The sequence below is a fragment of the Salmo trutta genome, chromosome 20 (assembly GCF_901001165.1).
Source record: "Salmo trutta chromosome 20, fSalTru1.1, whole genome shotgun sequence".
NCBI lineage: Eukaryota > Metazoa > Chordata > Actinopteri > Salmoniformes > Salmonidae > Salmo > Salmo trutta.
This window is the reverse complement of record NC_042976.1, coordinates 49514078-49528095: the sequence shown is the minus strand read 5'-3', so window position 1 is coordinate 49528095 and position 14018 is coordinate 49514078. Positions and strand designations below refer to the sequence as shown.

At 42.7% G+C, this 14018-nt stretch overlaps 1 long non-coding RNA gene across 1 annotated transcript; it reads right to left on the bottom strand.

Annotated features, from left to right (window-relative positions):
* Positions 1-13136: 13136 nt before the first annotated feature.
* LOC115155370 (uncharacterized) lies at positions 13137-13809 on the bottom strand. The gene is made up of 2 exons (XR_003868044.1): positions 13456-13809; positions 13137-13358 (listed from the first exon to the last, which is right to left on the bottom strand). It is a non-coding gene; the product is annotated as an uncharacterized LOC115155370 (long non-coding RNA).
* Between the last annotated feature and the right edge of the window lie 209 nt (positions 13810-14018).

Genomic DNA, 14018 nt, shown 5'->3' with positions numbered 1-14018 from the left:
CACATCATAAATTACACACTCAAAGCACCTTATAAATGACTCACCACCTCTCCTTTAGACTTCCACAGGGTGCCGACTAACAGACGCTTCAGCCTTGAAATACATGAGATTGGGTTAGGTCAGAGTTTCCCAATTCAGTTCCTGGGGGACCCCCAACATGGGCCTTAGCACTACACACCTGATTCAAATAATGAAAATTATTTTGTTGATAGGCGGTGTGGCGGTGTGCCGCCGCTGAGTTGTTCATTTGAATCAGGTGTAACGTTATAATGCTGGGGGAAAAAACAAAAATGTGCACCCCTTGGGGTCCCCAGGACTAGGATTGAGAAACGTTGCATTAGGTGATCAATGGAGATAGAGCATGGGGGGTGATGGGGATTGAAAACCTTCACAAGCCTTGAAAATATTTTCCACTCCTCTTCCTCCCTACTACAGAGCTATTCCCCACCAAAATAGGGAGCTGGTTTGCATGTGCTGGATGTGTTTTCAGTAGTTGTTTCACAGGGCCTCAAATCCTGTCAAAATCATCCAGCTCAACAGTACAGTTTAATCTGATACATATTAGTGTTCTCTCAGCTAATCTCCATGAGACTCTTTACCGCCAAAACTGTACACCACTAGAGATGGGAAGTATACTGTATTTTACTATATACTGGTATTGATGCACGGACCGGTTTGGGATTTTACTTGACCTTCTATAACTGTATTTCAATATGTGGTTAGTTAAATGTGATAAGCAACTCCGGCACGTGTAATGTCAGTGTTTATAGTTTACTCCGTTTGCTATTTGAGTCATCTTTTCCCGCTCCTGCTGCTGCATGCTGCTTCCCAAACCAAGCCCTGCCCCCTGTCACTCAAGGAGAGCAGTTGCTCAACAATGGAGTCACCATGGAGCACTTTCTTGCCATTTACTCTGCAGTCTGCATTGTCAGATCAAATCAAATTTTAATGGTCACATACACGTGTTTAGCAGATGTTATCGCGGGTGTAGCGAAATGCTTGTGCTTCTAGTTCCGACAGTGCAGCAATATCTAACAAGTAATATCTAACAATTTCACAACAAATACCTAATACACACATATCTAAGTAAAGGGATGGAATTAAGAATATATAAATATATGGACGAGCAGTGTCAGAGCGGCATAGACTACGATACAGTAGATAGAATAGAATACAGTATATACATATGCGATGAGTAATGCAAGGCATGTAACCATTATTAAAATGACATTATTAAAGTGACTATTGTTCCATTTGTTAAATTGGCCAATGATTTCAAGTCTGTATGTAGGCAGCCGCCTCTCTGTGCTAGTGATGGCTATTTAACAGTCTGATGGCCTTTAGATAGAAGCAGTTTTTCAGTCTCTTGGTCCCAGCTTTGATGCACCTGTACTGACTTCGCTTTCTGGAGGTAGATAGATGCAACAAGATGTTGGTGACATGCTGGTTTCCACAAGCATTCTATAATTACACTATTTGTCTATTTGAATGTCTGTACACTACTGTAAATCAGAGAGAAACAGGCGAAGCATGAATATGTTAGCTACAGGGAGCTGGAGCGGAGCTGGAGCAGAGCGAGGAGCGTGCCCAATTTGACAAGAGCGTGGAGTGAGATTCCCAAAGGCTGGAGCCTCGGCCTTCTTGCCTGCTCCAATTTCGCTCCAGCAGGGCTCCAGTAGTGCTGTCTTTAGGAGCTCTGGGCATGCCCGCCCCTTGCTTTAACTACTGTAATGGAGTTTGTTAAATATTTTCATATAGAAACTGAATAAAAACCCAGGTGCTAAATCAAGGTATTTGTATGTATTATGGATGCCCATTAGCTGCTGCCAAGGCAACAGCTAATCTTCCTGGGGTCCAGCAAAATTAGGCAGTTACACATTTTTAAAAACATTACAATACATTCACAACAGATTTCACAACATATTAAGTGGGTGCCCTCAGGCCCCTACTCTACTACCACATATCTACAACACAAAATCCATGTGTACATTTGTGTGTATAGTGTGTATGTTATCGTGTGCATGTGTCTGTGCCTATGTTTGTGTTGCTTCACAGTCCCCACTGTTCCATAGGATGTATTTGTATCTGTTTTTTAAATCAAATTTGACTGGTTGCATGAGTTACTTGATGTGGAATCGAGTTCCATCTAGTCATAGCTCTATGTAGTACTGTGCAACCCCCATAGTCTGTTCTGGAGCTGGGGACCTTGAAGAGACCTCTGGCATGTCTTGTGGGGTATGCATGGGTGTCTGAGCTGTGTGCCAGTAGTTCAAACAGACAGGTCGGTGCATTCAACATGTCAATACCTCTCACAAAAACAAGTAGTGATGAAGTCAATCTCTCCTCCACTTTGAGACAGGAGAGATTGACATGCATATTATTAATGTTAGCTCTCTGTGTCGGCTCTTAACCATCCATGCAATTTTTTTGGTCTTTTCGCGCTGTTCGTAATTTGTTTTCTACATAATGTTGCTGCTACCGTGACTTATAACTGAAAAGAGCTTCTGGACATCAGAACTGGGATTACTCACCTCAAGTTGGACTAGGAGTTCTTCTTCAATGAGTCGGACGCGAGGGATATAGTACGGACGCCCGACCAGGCCCAGATCCCCGTGATTTACTGGAAAGGAAATGTAGGTTTTGCATATGGTCTCACAAGGGGTCTGAGGATCTCATCTCGGTACCTAATGGCAGTCAGGCTACCTCTGGCGAGCACATGGAGGGCTGTGCGGCCCCCCAAAGAAATGCCACCCCACACCATGACTGACCCACCGCCAAACATGCTGGAGGATGTTGCAGGCAGCAGAACGTTCTCCACGGCGTCTCCAGACTCTGTTACATCTGTCACATGCTCAGTGTGAACCTGCTTTCATCTGTGAAGAGCACAGGGCGCCAGTGGCGAATTTGCCAATCTTGGTGTTCTCTGGCAAATGCCAAACGTCCTGCACGGTGTTGGGCTGTAAGCACAACCCCCACCTGTGGACGTCGGGCCCTCATACCACCCTCATGGAGTCTGTTTCTGACCGTTTGAGCAGACACATGCACATTTGTGGCCTGCTGGAGGTCATTTTGCAGGGCTCTGGCAGTGCTCCTCCTGCTCCTCCTTGCACAAAGGCGGAGGTAGTGGTCCTGCTGCTGGGTTGTTGCCCTCCTACGGCCTCCTCCACGTCTCCTGATGTACTGGCCTGTCTCCTGGTAGCGCCTCCATGCTCTGGACACTACGCTGACAGACACAGCAAACCTTCTTGCCACAGCTCGCATTGATGTGCCATCCTGGATGAGCTGCACTACCTGAGCCACTTGTGTGGGTTGTAGACTCCGTCTCATGCTACCACTAGAGTGAAAGCACCGCCAGCATTCAAAAGTGACCGAAACATCAGCCAGGAAGCATAAGAACTGAGAAGTGGTCTGTGGTCCCCACCTGCAGAACCACTCCTTTATTGGGGGTGTCTTGCTAATTGCCTATAATTTCCACCTGTTGTCTATTCCATTTGCACAATAGCATGTGAAATTTATTGTCAATCAGTGTTGCCTCCTAAGTGGACAGTTTGATTTCACAGAAGTGTGATTGACTTGGAGTTACATTGTGTTGTTTAAGTGTTCCCTTTATTTTTTTGAGCAGTGTATTTTTAAACCTGCATATTTAGTTAATATTGCCAGCTAACATGAATTTCTTTTAACTAGGGAAAATGTGTCACCTCTGCAACAGAGTCAGGGTATATGCAGCAGTATGGGCAGCCTGGCTCGTTGCAAACTGTGTGAATACTATTTCTTCCTAACAAAGACAGCCAACTTCGCCAAACCGGGGATGATTTAACAAAAGCGCATTTGCGAAAAAAAGCACAATCGTTGCACGACTGTCCTAACCATAAACATCAATGCCTTTCTTAAAATCAATACACAGAAGTATATATTTTTAAACCTGCATATTTAGCTAAAAGAAATCCAGTTTAGCAGGCAATATTAACCAGGTGAAATTGTGTCAGTTCTCTTGCGTTCAATGCACGCAGAGTCAGGGTATATGCAACAGTTTGGGCCGCCTGGCTCGTTGCGAACTAATTTGCCTTCATTCATTCATTCATTCATTCAAACAGCACCTTCGTGCGTTTTGCCAGCAGCCCTTTGCAATTCTGCAAGCATTGAGCTGTTTATGACTTCAAGCCTATCAACTCCCAAGATTAGGCTGGTGTAACCGATGTGAAATGGCTAGCTAGTTAGCCGGGTGCATGCTAATAGCATTTCAAACGTCACTCGCTCTGAGACTTGGAGTAGTTGTTCCCCTTGCTCTGCATGGGTAACGCTGCTTTGAGGGTGGCTGTTGTCGATGTGTTCCTGGTTTGAGCCCAGGTAGGAGTGAGGAGAGGGACGGAAGCTATACTGTTACACTGGCAATACTAAAGTGCCTATAAGAACATCCAATAATCAAAGGTATATGAAATACAAATCGTATAGAGAGAAATAGTCCTATAATTCCGATAATAGCTACAACCTAAAACTTCTTACCTGGGAATATTGAAGACTCATGTTAAAAGGAACCACCAGCTTTCATATGTTCTCATGTTCTGAGCAAGGAACTTAAACGTTAGCTTTTATACATGGCACATATTGCACTTTTACTTTCTTCTCCAACACTTTGTTTTTGCATTATTTAAACCAAATTGAACATGTTTTATTATTTATTTGAGGCTAAATTGATAGTATTTATGTATTATATTAAGTTAAAATAAGTGTTCAATCAGTATTGTTGTAATTGTCATTATTACAAATAAATAAAAAAATTGGCCGATTAATCGGTATCGGCTTTTTTTTGGTCCTCCAATAATTGGTATCGGCGTTGAAAAATCATAATCGGTCGACCTCTACTGTAGACCACACTATCTACCTAGAGAGGTTTCATCTGTATTTTTCGTAGCTCTGTACATACTACCACAGACCGAGGCAGGCACTAAAACCGCACTCAATGAGCTGTATTCAAAAGCAAACAGGAAAACGCTCATCCACAGGCAGCGCTCCTAGTGGCCAGGGACTTTAATGCAGGGAAACTTAAATCAGACCACCATGGCGGACTGAAGATGGCGGACTGAACGTAGTTATGTAGAGCACCTCAAGATTGAAACGTAATATTCAATATCGGTAAGTTAGACTAAATATTAGCACCACACAATCTGGTGGGTGATAACCTTCAATCTGGATAACAACACAAAACAAATCTTAAGACTAGAGAAATTTATCGACAAATATTACAAAAACAAGCAACACCCAAACATGACGGATAGTAAGACAGGGGAACCTATTTCAAAACGAAAACGTGACTCTTCTACAGACACAGACGATTTAATATTTTCACCACCGGGAATGGTAAAGGTCAAAACCGATCTGTTAAAATCAATAAATGACAAACTGGGTATACTGGAATTAGTCAGTAAGGATATAAAAGAATTGAAGGAAAGCCTCGAGATGAGTGATGAAAAAGCTGCGACATTGGAGAAAGATACAAACAGCTAAAAGGGACAGTCAATAAGATTCAAACCGAAGTGAATGAACTTAAAAAGGAGAACACTGTTCTGAGAGAAGCCTTACTTAACATACAGACTAGATCCATGAGAGAGAATCTGGTACTTACATGTATCCAAGAGAAAGAAGGAGAAGTTCCTGAATCTGTCGTTAGAGAGTTCCTCCTTACTCCTTTCAGATTCCATGTGAAGCTATCAAGAAAATCCAACTCGAATGTGTACACAGCTTCGGACAGAGAGGGCAGAGGTATGAACGCCCAATCGTTGCCAAATTTGCTTCCTTTAAAAATAAAATAATGGTTAAAAGCCTGGGTAAAATACTTGCTGGGACCCAAATTGGCATGAATGACCAGTTCCCGAAGGAAATTAAGGATGTGCCTTTAGAGGCCATGCAATTCAGTACTCATCTATAAAACAAAAGCAATTTAGATCCAAAGAGTCCATATTAACAAAGGAAATTGAAAGACTAACAGTACAGTTAGATAGCAATAAAAACTGTACCATAGAGGCACAGAATAAGTTAGAGGAAAAACAAAAAGAAATGGAGGAACTTATTCAAGAAAGATCCAGTGTAATATATTATAAAAATAACGTGAACTGGATGGAATATGGGGAAAAATGCACCAAATTATTTTTCAATCTACATTTTTTTTTTATTGAAACGTGTTACAAATGATGGAGTCACGCATGATTCACCGAATGATATTTTGAAAGAGGAAGTAAAGTAATTTAAGGATATGTTTTCGTTTCAGTCTCCTCCATCTCCACTAACCGAAGATAATTGTATGGATCTTTTTCCTAATTATAATGTAAAATTAACATCAGAAAGACTCATGTGAAGGCCAAATTACAGATGAGGAACTTCTTGATGCCATTAAAGCCTTTAAAGCTGGGAAATCTCCAGGGCTGGATGGCATACCAGTGGAAGCATACCAAACTTTTTTTGATATAGTCAGAGGACCATTATTAGTATGTTTTAACCACTCCTATATAAATGGTAGATTATCGGACACACAACAAGAAGGTCTGATATCATTATTACTAAAACAGGACCCAAGTGGTATATATAAAGATCCAGTCCATTTAAACATTTGGAAGCCTCTTACACTTCAGTGTTGTGATGCAAAAATCCTAGCAAAATGCTTGGCGCATAGAATTAAAAAAGTATTGTCAGATATTGTTGATCCTAATCAGACAGGTTTTTAACATGGACGATACATTGGAGATAATATAAGACAAGTACTGAAAACAATAGAATACTATGAAATATCGGGGACACCAGACCTGGTTTTCATAGCTGATTTTGAAAAGGCTTTTGATGACTGGAGTTTATATATAAATGCCTAGAATATTTAAATTTTGGGGAATCTCTTATAAAATGGGTTAAAGTTATGTATAGTAACCCTAGGTGTAAAATAGTTGTCAGGGATTTCCTCGTCGTTTGACGATATAGCGAAATCATCGTCGGAAAAAGATGACCAATATGCAGCAGAGTTGATATAGTTCATTTTGAACATTTAATAAACTCAAAATGGATATACAAAATAACAAAAACGAACTCACGATATACTGACAGCCCTGTTAGGCTTACACACGCTAAACACGAAACAATCTCCCACAAAAACACAGACAAACACACCCAACTAATATAGGACTTCCAATCAAAGGCAACACCAAACAGCTGCCTTCAATTGGAAGTCCACCCCAATTAACTCAACATAGAAATAGATACCTAGACTAAACATAGAATTACATAAACAAGGAACAGTGCCCAAAACCCCCGGAATACATAAATCAAATGCCGTTTTTAGAAAAACCACCACCCCTAACCACATAAAACAAATACCCTCTGCCACGTCCTGACCAAACTACAATACCAATTAACCCTTATACTGGCCAGGACGTGACAATAGTAAATAATGGCTACATCTCAGAAAGTTTTAAACTATCTAAAGGAGTAAAACAAGGTTGTCCACTATAGGCACATCTATTTATTTTTGCCATTGAAATGTTAGCAGTTAAAATTAGATCCAACAATAATATTAAGGGATTAGAAATCCGTGGCTTAAAAACTAAGGCGTCATTGTACGCTGATGATTCATGTTTCTTTTAAAAACACAATTAGAATCTCTGCATGGCCTCATAGAGGATCTAGATACTTTTGCTATCCTCTCTGGATTAAAACCAAATTACGATCAGTGTATTATATTATGTATTGGATCACAAAAAAATGCAAATTTAACATTACCGTGTAGTTTACCAATTAAATGTGGACATACTCGGTATACAAACCCCAAAAGAAAGAAATGATCTCACTTCAATACTCCAAGCACGCGCTGACCAACTGGCAAGTGTCTTCACTGACATTTTCAACCTCTCCCTGTCTGAGTCTGTAATACCAACATGTTTCAACCAGACCACCACAGTCCCTGTGCCCAACAACGCAAAGGTAACCTGCCTAAATGACTACCGACCCCTAGTACTCATGTATGTAGTCTTGAAATGCCTTGAAAGGCTGGTCATGGCTCGCATCAACACCATTATCCCAGAAACCCTAGACCCACTCCAATTTGCATACAAATCAAATCAAATTTTATTTGTCACATACACATGGTTAGCAGATGTTAATGTGAGTGTAGCAACATGCTTGTGCTTCTAGTTCCGACCATGCAGTAATATCTAACAAGTAATCTAACAATTCTCCAACAACTACCTTATACACACAAGTGTAAAGGAATGAATAAGAATATGTACATAACAATATATGGATGAGAGATGGCCGAACGGCATAGGCAAGATGCAGTAGATGGTATAGAGTACAGTATATACATATGAGATGAGTAATGTAGGGTATGTAAAAATTATATAAAGTGGCATTGTTTAAAGTGGCTATTGATACATTTATTACATCCAAATTTTAATTATTGAAGTGGCTAGAGATTTGAGTCAGTATGTTGGCAGCAGCCACTCAATGTTAGTGATGGCTGTTTAACAGTCTGATGGCCTTGAGATAGAAGCTGTTTTTCAGTCTCTCGGTCCCAGTTTTGATGCACCTGTACTGACCTTGCCTTCTGGATGATAGCGGGGTGAACAGGCAGTGGCTCGGGTGGTTGTTGTCCTTGATGATCTTCTTGGCCTTCCTGTGACATCGGGTGGTGTAGATGTCCTGGAGGGCAGGTAGTTTGCCCCCGGTGATGCGTTGTGCAGACCTCACGACCCTCTGGAGAGCCTTACGGTTGTGGGCGTAGCAGTTGCCGTACCAGGCAGTGATACAGCCTGACAGGATGCTCTCGATTGTGCATCTGTAAAAGTTTGTGAGTGTTTTTGGTGACAAGCCAAATTTCTTCAGCCCACCTGAGGTTGAAGAGACGCTGCTGCGCCTTCTTCACCATGCTGTCTGTGTGGGTGGACCATTTCAGTTTGTCCGTGATGTGTACGCCGAGGAACTTAAAACGTTCCACCTTCTCCACTACTGTCCGTCGATGTTGATAGGGGAGTGTTCCCTCTGCTGTTTCCTGAGGTCCACAATCATCTCCTTTGTTTTGTTGACATTGAGTGTGAGGTTACAGTGAGGGGGAAACAAATTGATCCCCTGCTGATTTTGTACATTTGCCCACTGACAAAAATATTATCAGTCTATAATTTTAATGGTAGGTTTATTTGAACAGTGAGAGACAGAATAACAACAAACAAATCCAGAAAACGCATGTCAAAAATGTTATAAATTGATTTGCATTTTAATGAGGGAAATAAGTATTTGACCCCCTCTCAATCAGAAAGATTTCTGGCTCCCAGGTGTCTTTTATACAGGTAACGAGCTGAGATTAGGAGCACACTCTTAAAGGGACTGCTCCTAATCTCAGTTTGTTACCTGTATAAAAGACACCTGTCCACAGAAGCAATCAATCAATCAATCAGAATCCAAACTCTCCACCATGGCCAAGACCAAAGAGCTCTCCAAGGATGTCAGGGACAAGATTGTAGACCTACACAAGGCTGGAATGGGCTACAAGACCATCGCTAAGCAGCTTGGGGAGAAGGTGACAACATTTGGTGCGATTATTCGCAAATGGAAGAAACACAAAAGAACTGTCAATCTCCCTCGGCATGGGGTTCCATGCAAGAGCTCACCTCGTGGAGTTGCAATGATCATGAGAACGGTAAGGAATCAGCCCAGAACTACACGGGAGGAAGGACGCCGTGAAGGACTGAAATCCTGCAGCGCCCGCAAGGTCCCCCTGCTCAAGAATACATATACATGCCCGTCTGAAGTTTGCCAATGAACATCTGAATGACTCAGAGGACAACTGGTGAAAGTGTTGTGGTCAGATGAGACAAAACGGAGCTCTTTGGAATCAACTCAACTCATAGGAATGCTGCCTATGACCTCAAGAACACCATCCCCCACCGTCAAACATGGAGGCGGAAACATTATGCTTTGGGGGTGTTTTTCTGCTAAGGGGACAGGACAACTTCACCGCATCAAAGGGACGATGGATGGGGCCATGTACCGCCAAATCTTGGGTGAGAACCTCTTTCCCTCAGCCAGGGCATTGAAAATGGGTTGTGGATGGGTATTCCAGCATGACAATGACCCAAAACACACGGCCAAGGCAACAATGGAGTGACTCAAGAAGAAGCACATTAAGGTCCTGGAGTGGCCTAGCCAGTCTCCAGACCTTAATCCCATATAAAATCTGTGGCGGGAGCTGAAGATTCGAGTTGCCAAATGTCAGCCTCGAAACCTTAATGACTTGGAGAAGATCTGCAAAGAGGAGTGGGACAAAATTCCTCCTGAGATGTGTGCAAACCTGGTGGCCAACTACAAGAAACATCTGACCTCTGTGATTGCCAACAAGGGTTTTGCCACCAAGTACTAAGTAAGTACTAATTCTGTCTCTCACTGTTCAAATAAACTTACCATTAAAATTATAGACTGATCATTTCTTTGTCAGTGGGTAAACGTACAAAATCAGCAGGGGATTAAATACTTTTTTCCCTCACTGTATTTTTCTGACACCACACTCCGAGTGCCCTCACCTCCTTCCTGTAGGCCGTCTCTTCATTGTTGGTAATCAAGCCTACCACTGTAGTGTCTGGTACTATGGTGTTAAATGCTGAGCTGTAGTCGATGAACAGCATTCTTACATAGGTATTCCACTTGTCCTGATGGGTTAGGGCAGTGTGTAGTGTGATTGCGATTGCGTCGTCTGTGGACCTATTGGGGCGGTAAACAAATTGGAGTGGGTCTAGGGTGTCAGGTAGGGTGGAGGTCATATGGTCCTTGACTAGTCTCTCAAAGCACTTCATGATGATGGAAGTGAGTGCTATAGGGCGATAGTCGTTTAGCTCAGTTACCTTAGCTTTCTTGGGAACAGGAACAATGGTGGCCCTCTTGAACCATGTGAGAACAGCAGACTGGGATAAGGATTGATTGAATATGTCCGTAAACACACCAGCCAGCTGGTCTGCGCATGCTCCTAGGACGCAGCTAGGGATGCCGTCTGGGCCGGCAGCCTTGCGAGGGTTAACATGTTTAAATGTTTTACTCACGTTGGCTGCAGTGAAGGAGAGCCCGCAGGTTTTGGTAGCGGGCTGTGTCGGTGGCACTGTATTGTCCTCAAAGCAAGCAAAGAAGTTGTTTAGTTTGTCTGGGAGCAAGACATCGTGGCCCGCGACGGGGCTGGTTTTCTTTTTGTAGTCTGTGATTGACTGTAGACCTTGCCACATACCTCTCGCGTCTGAGCCGTTGAATTGCGACTCTACTTTGTCTCTATACTGACGTTTAGCTTGTTTGATTGCCTTGCGGGGGGGAATAGCTACGCTGTTTGTATTCGGTCATGTTTTCGGTCACCTTACCCTGATTAAAAGCACTGGTTCGCGCTTTCAGTTTTGCGCGAATGCTGCCATCAATCCACGGTTTCTGGTTGGGGAAGGTTTTACTAATAATAAAATAACGATATAACCGATGCACTTGCAAATGAACTCGCTCACTGAATCAGCGTATTCATCAATGTTATTGTTAGACGTTATGCGGAACATATCCCAGTCCACGTAATCGAAGCAATCTTGAAGCGTGGAATCCGATTGGTCAGACCAGCGTTGAACAGAGCACGGGCGTTTCCTGTTTTAGTTTCTGTCTATAGGCTGGGAGCAACAAAACGGAGTCATGGTCAGATTTTCCGGAAGGAGGGCGGGGGAGGGCTTTTTATGCGTCGCAGAAGTTAGAGTAACAATGATCCATGATTTAACTAGCCCGGGTCGCGCATTCGATATGCTGATAAAATTTAGGGAGCCTTGTTTTCAGATTAGCCTTGTTAAAATCCCCAGCTACAATAAATACAGCCTCAGGATATGTGGTTTCCAGTTTACATAGAGTCCAATGAAGTTCTTTCAGGGCCGTCTGTGTCTACTTGGGGGGGATATACACGACTATGATTATAATCAAAGAGAATTCTCTTGGTAGATAATCAATTCAAATCTATTTATAAAGCCCTTCTTACATCAGCTGATATCTCAAAGTGCTGTACAGAAACCCAGCCTAAAACACCCAAACAGCAAGCAATGCAGGTGTAGAAGCACGGAGGCTAAGGAAAAACTCCCTAGAAAGGCCAGAACCTAGGAAGAAACCTAGAGAGGAACCAGGCTATGAGGGGTGGCCAGTCCTCAAATGCAGACGGCATTTGATTGTAAGGATTTCTAGGTCAGGTGAACAAAAGGACTTCCTGTATGTTGTTATGATCAAACCATCTCTCGTTATTCATAAGTCATACACCACCGCCTTTCTTCTTACCAGAGAGATGTTTGTTTCTGTTGGCACGATGCGTGAAGAAACCAGGTGGCTATACCGACTCTGATAATGTATCGTGAAACGTGAAACAAAGAACGTTACAATCTCTGATGTCTCTCTGGAAGGCAACCCTTGCTCGGATTTCGTCTACCTTGTTGTCAAGAGACTGGACATTGGTGAGTAGTATACTCGGGAGCGGTGCGCGATGTGCCCGTCTACGGAGCCTGACCAGAAGACCGCTTCGTCTGCCCCTTCTGCGTCGCCGTTGTTTTGGGTCGCCGGCTGGGATCCGATCCATTGCCCTGGGTGGTGGCCCAAACAGAGGATCCGCCTAGGGAAAGTCGTATTCCTGGTCGTAATGTTGGTAAGTTGACGTTGCTCTTATATCCAATTAATTAGCGTACTGGAAAGGTGTGACTTTCAGGTTACAATAGGCCAGAAGTATACAGCAGATCACCGTTTGTCCTCACTTTGATTATGCTGTAACAACATACTGTCAGAATATTCTGATATTCTTTGAGTTAATTTGGGAAATAGAAACTCAATTAAGCCAAAACTTTCCAATGGTGCCCCATGTTAATGAGTTAATAACTACCTGATTCATGAAATAATTTAATCATTCGATGAACAGCAGTCGTCACACGTCCGGACGGCCCTTGCTGTGCCTGGTGAGCAGTTCATCAAGTTCTGTTGTCAGAAGAGGAATGATGGAAATGTCAGGGTGAACCGACAACCTGACACCACGTATGTTGACTCTGCCTGTCAGAGGTGGAGTTCCAGAGCTCACAGGTGTGCCTGGCATGGGTTGTGACTCCATCTCGTTCTTCGCCCTCTTCAACGCGTACTCTTCTCCGCCTGACTCGCCGCCAATGCCGCCTGGCTCTGGACCAATGCATCAGCTGTCGTCGTATCTCTGCCCTCAGAGAAAGTTTCTCTTTCTGCTGGTCTGCCTTCAATGACTCGATCTCTGTCTTCAAAGTTTAAATCTGATCCATGCGCACCCTCATCAGATGAGCAGAATGGTACCGCCCTGAGCCCCCATCGATTACAGTGGCCTATGTTAGAAACAGTAGATCAATTAAGAATTAAAAGTGACTCCAAAACAGAAATGCTGCATACAAAAACACATTTTAAGAATCTAGCAAAACGAACCGCTTTGATGGGAACCATGCGTTTTTTCGGTGTGGCCCATTGTCCAGCACTTTGTCCACTGATCTCCACGGATGGTTGTTGGCATGGTTGTATGCTCTGCAAAAACATATTCACGTTTTTAGTTCACAATTATCGATTTTATTACACAGTATGCCTACACATTGATAGCCTATAACATTTTTTTAAGAAAATGCACTGAAACCAAAATATCTTTAGTTTTGGTGATCCTCTCAGCTCCGGCTCAGTAAATGTATTGTTTACGAACCACATCTGGATTGATCCATAATGTCTATTCTCTTTAGTCGCAATGTCCTTTTTTTTTAGATAACACATTTACCATTAAAAAAACGAGTTGTTTAATCTTACATCTAGATGTTCCGCTAGCGGAACGTCTGCTCCAATATCCAATGATGGGCGGGGCGCGAAATACAAACTCCTCTAAAATCCGAAAACTTCCACTTTTCAAACATATGACTATTTTACAGCTATTTAAAGACAAGACTCTCGTTAATCTAACCACACTGTCCGATTTCAAAAAGGCTTTACAGCGAAAGCAAAACATT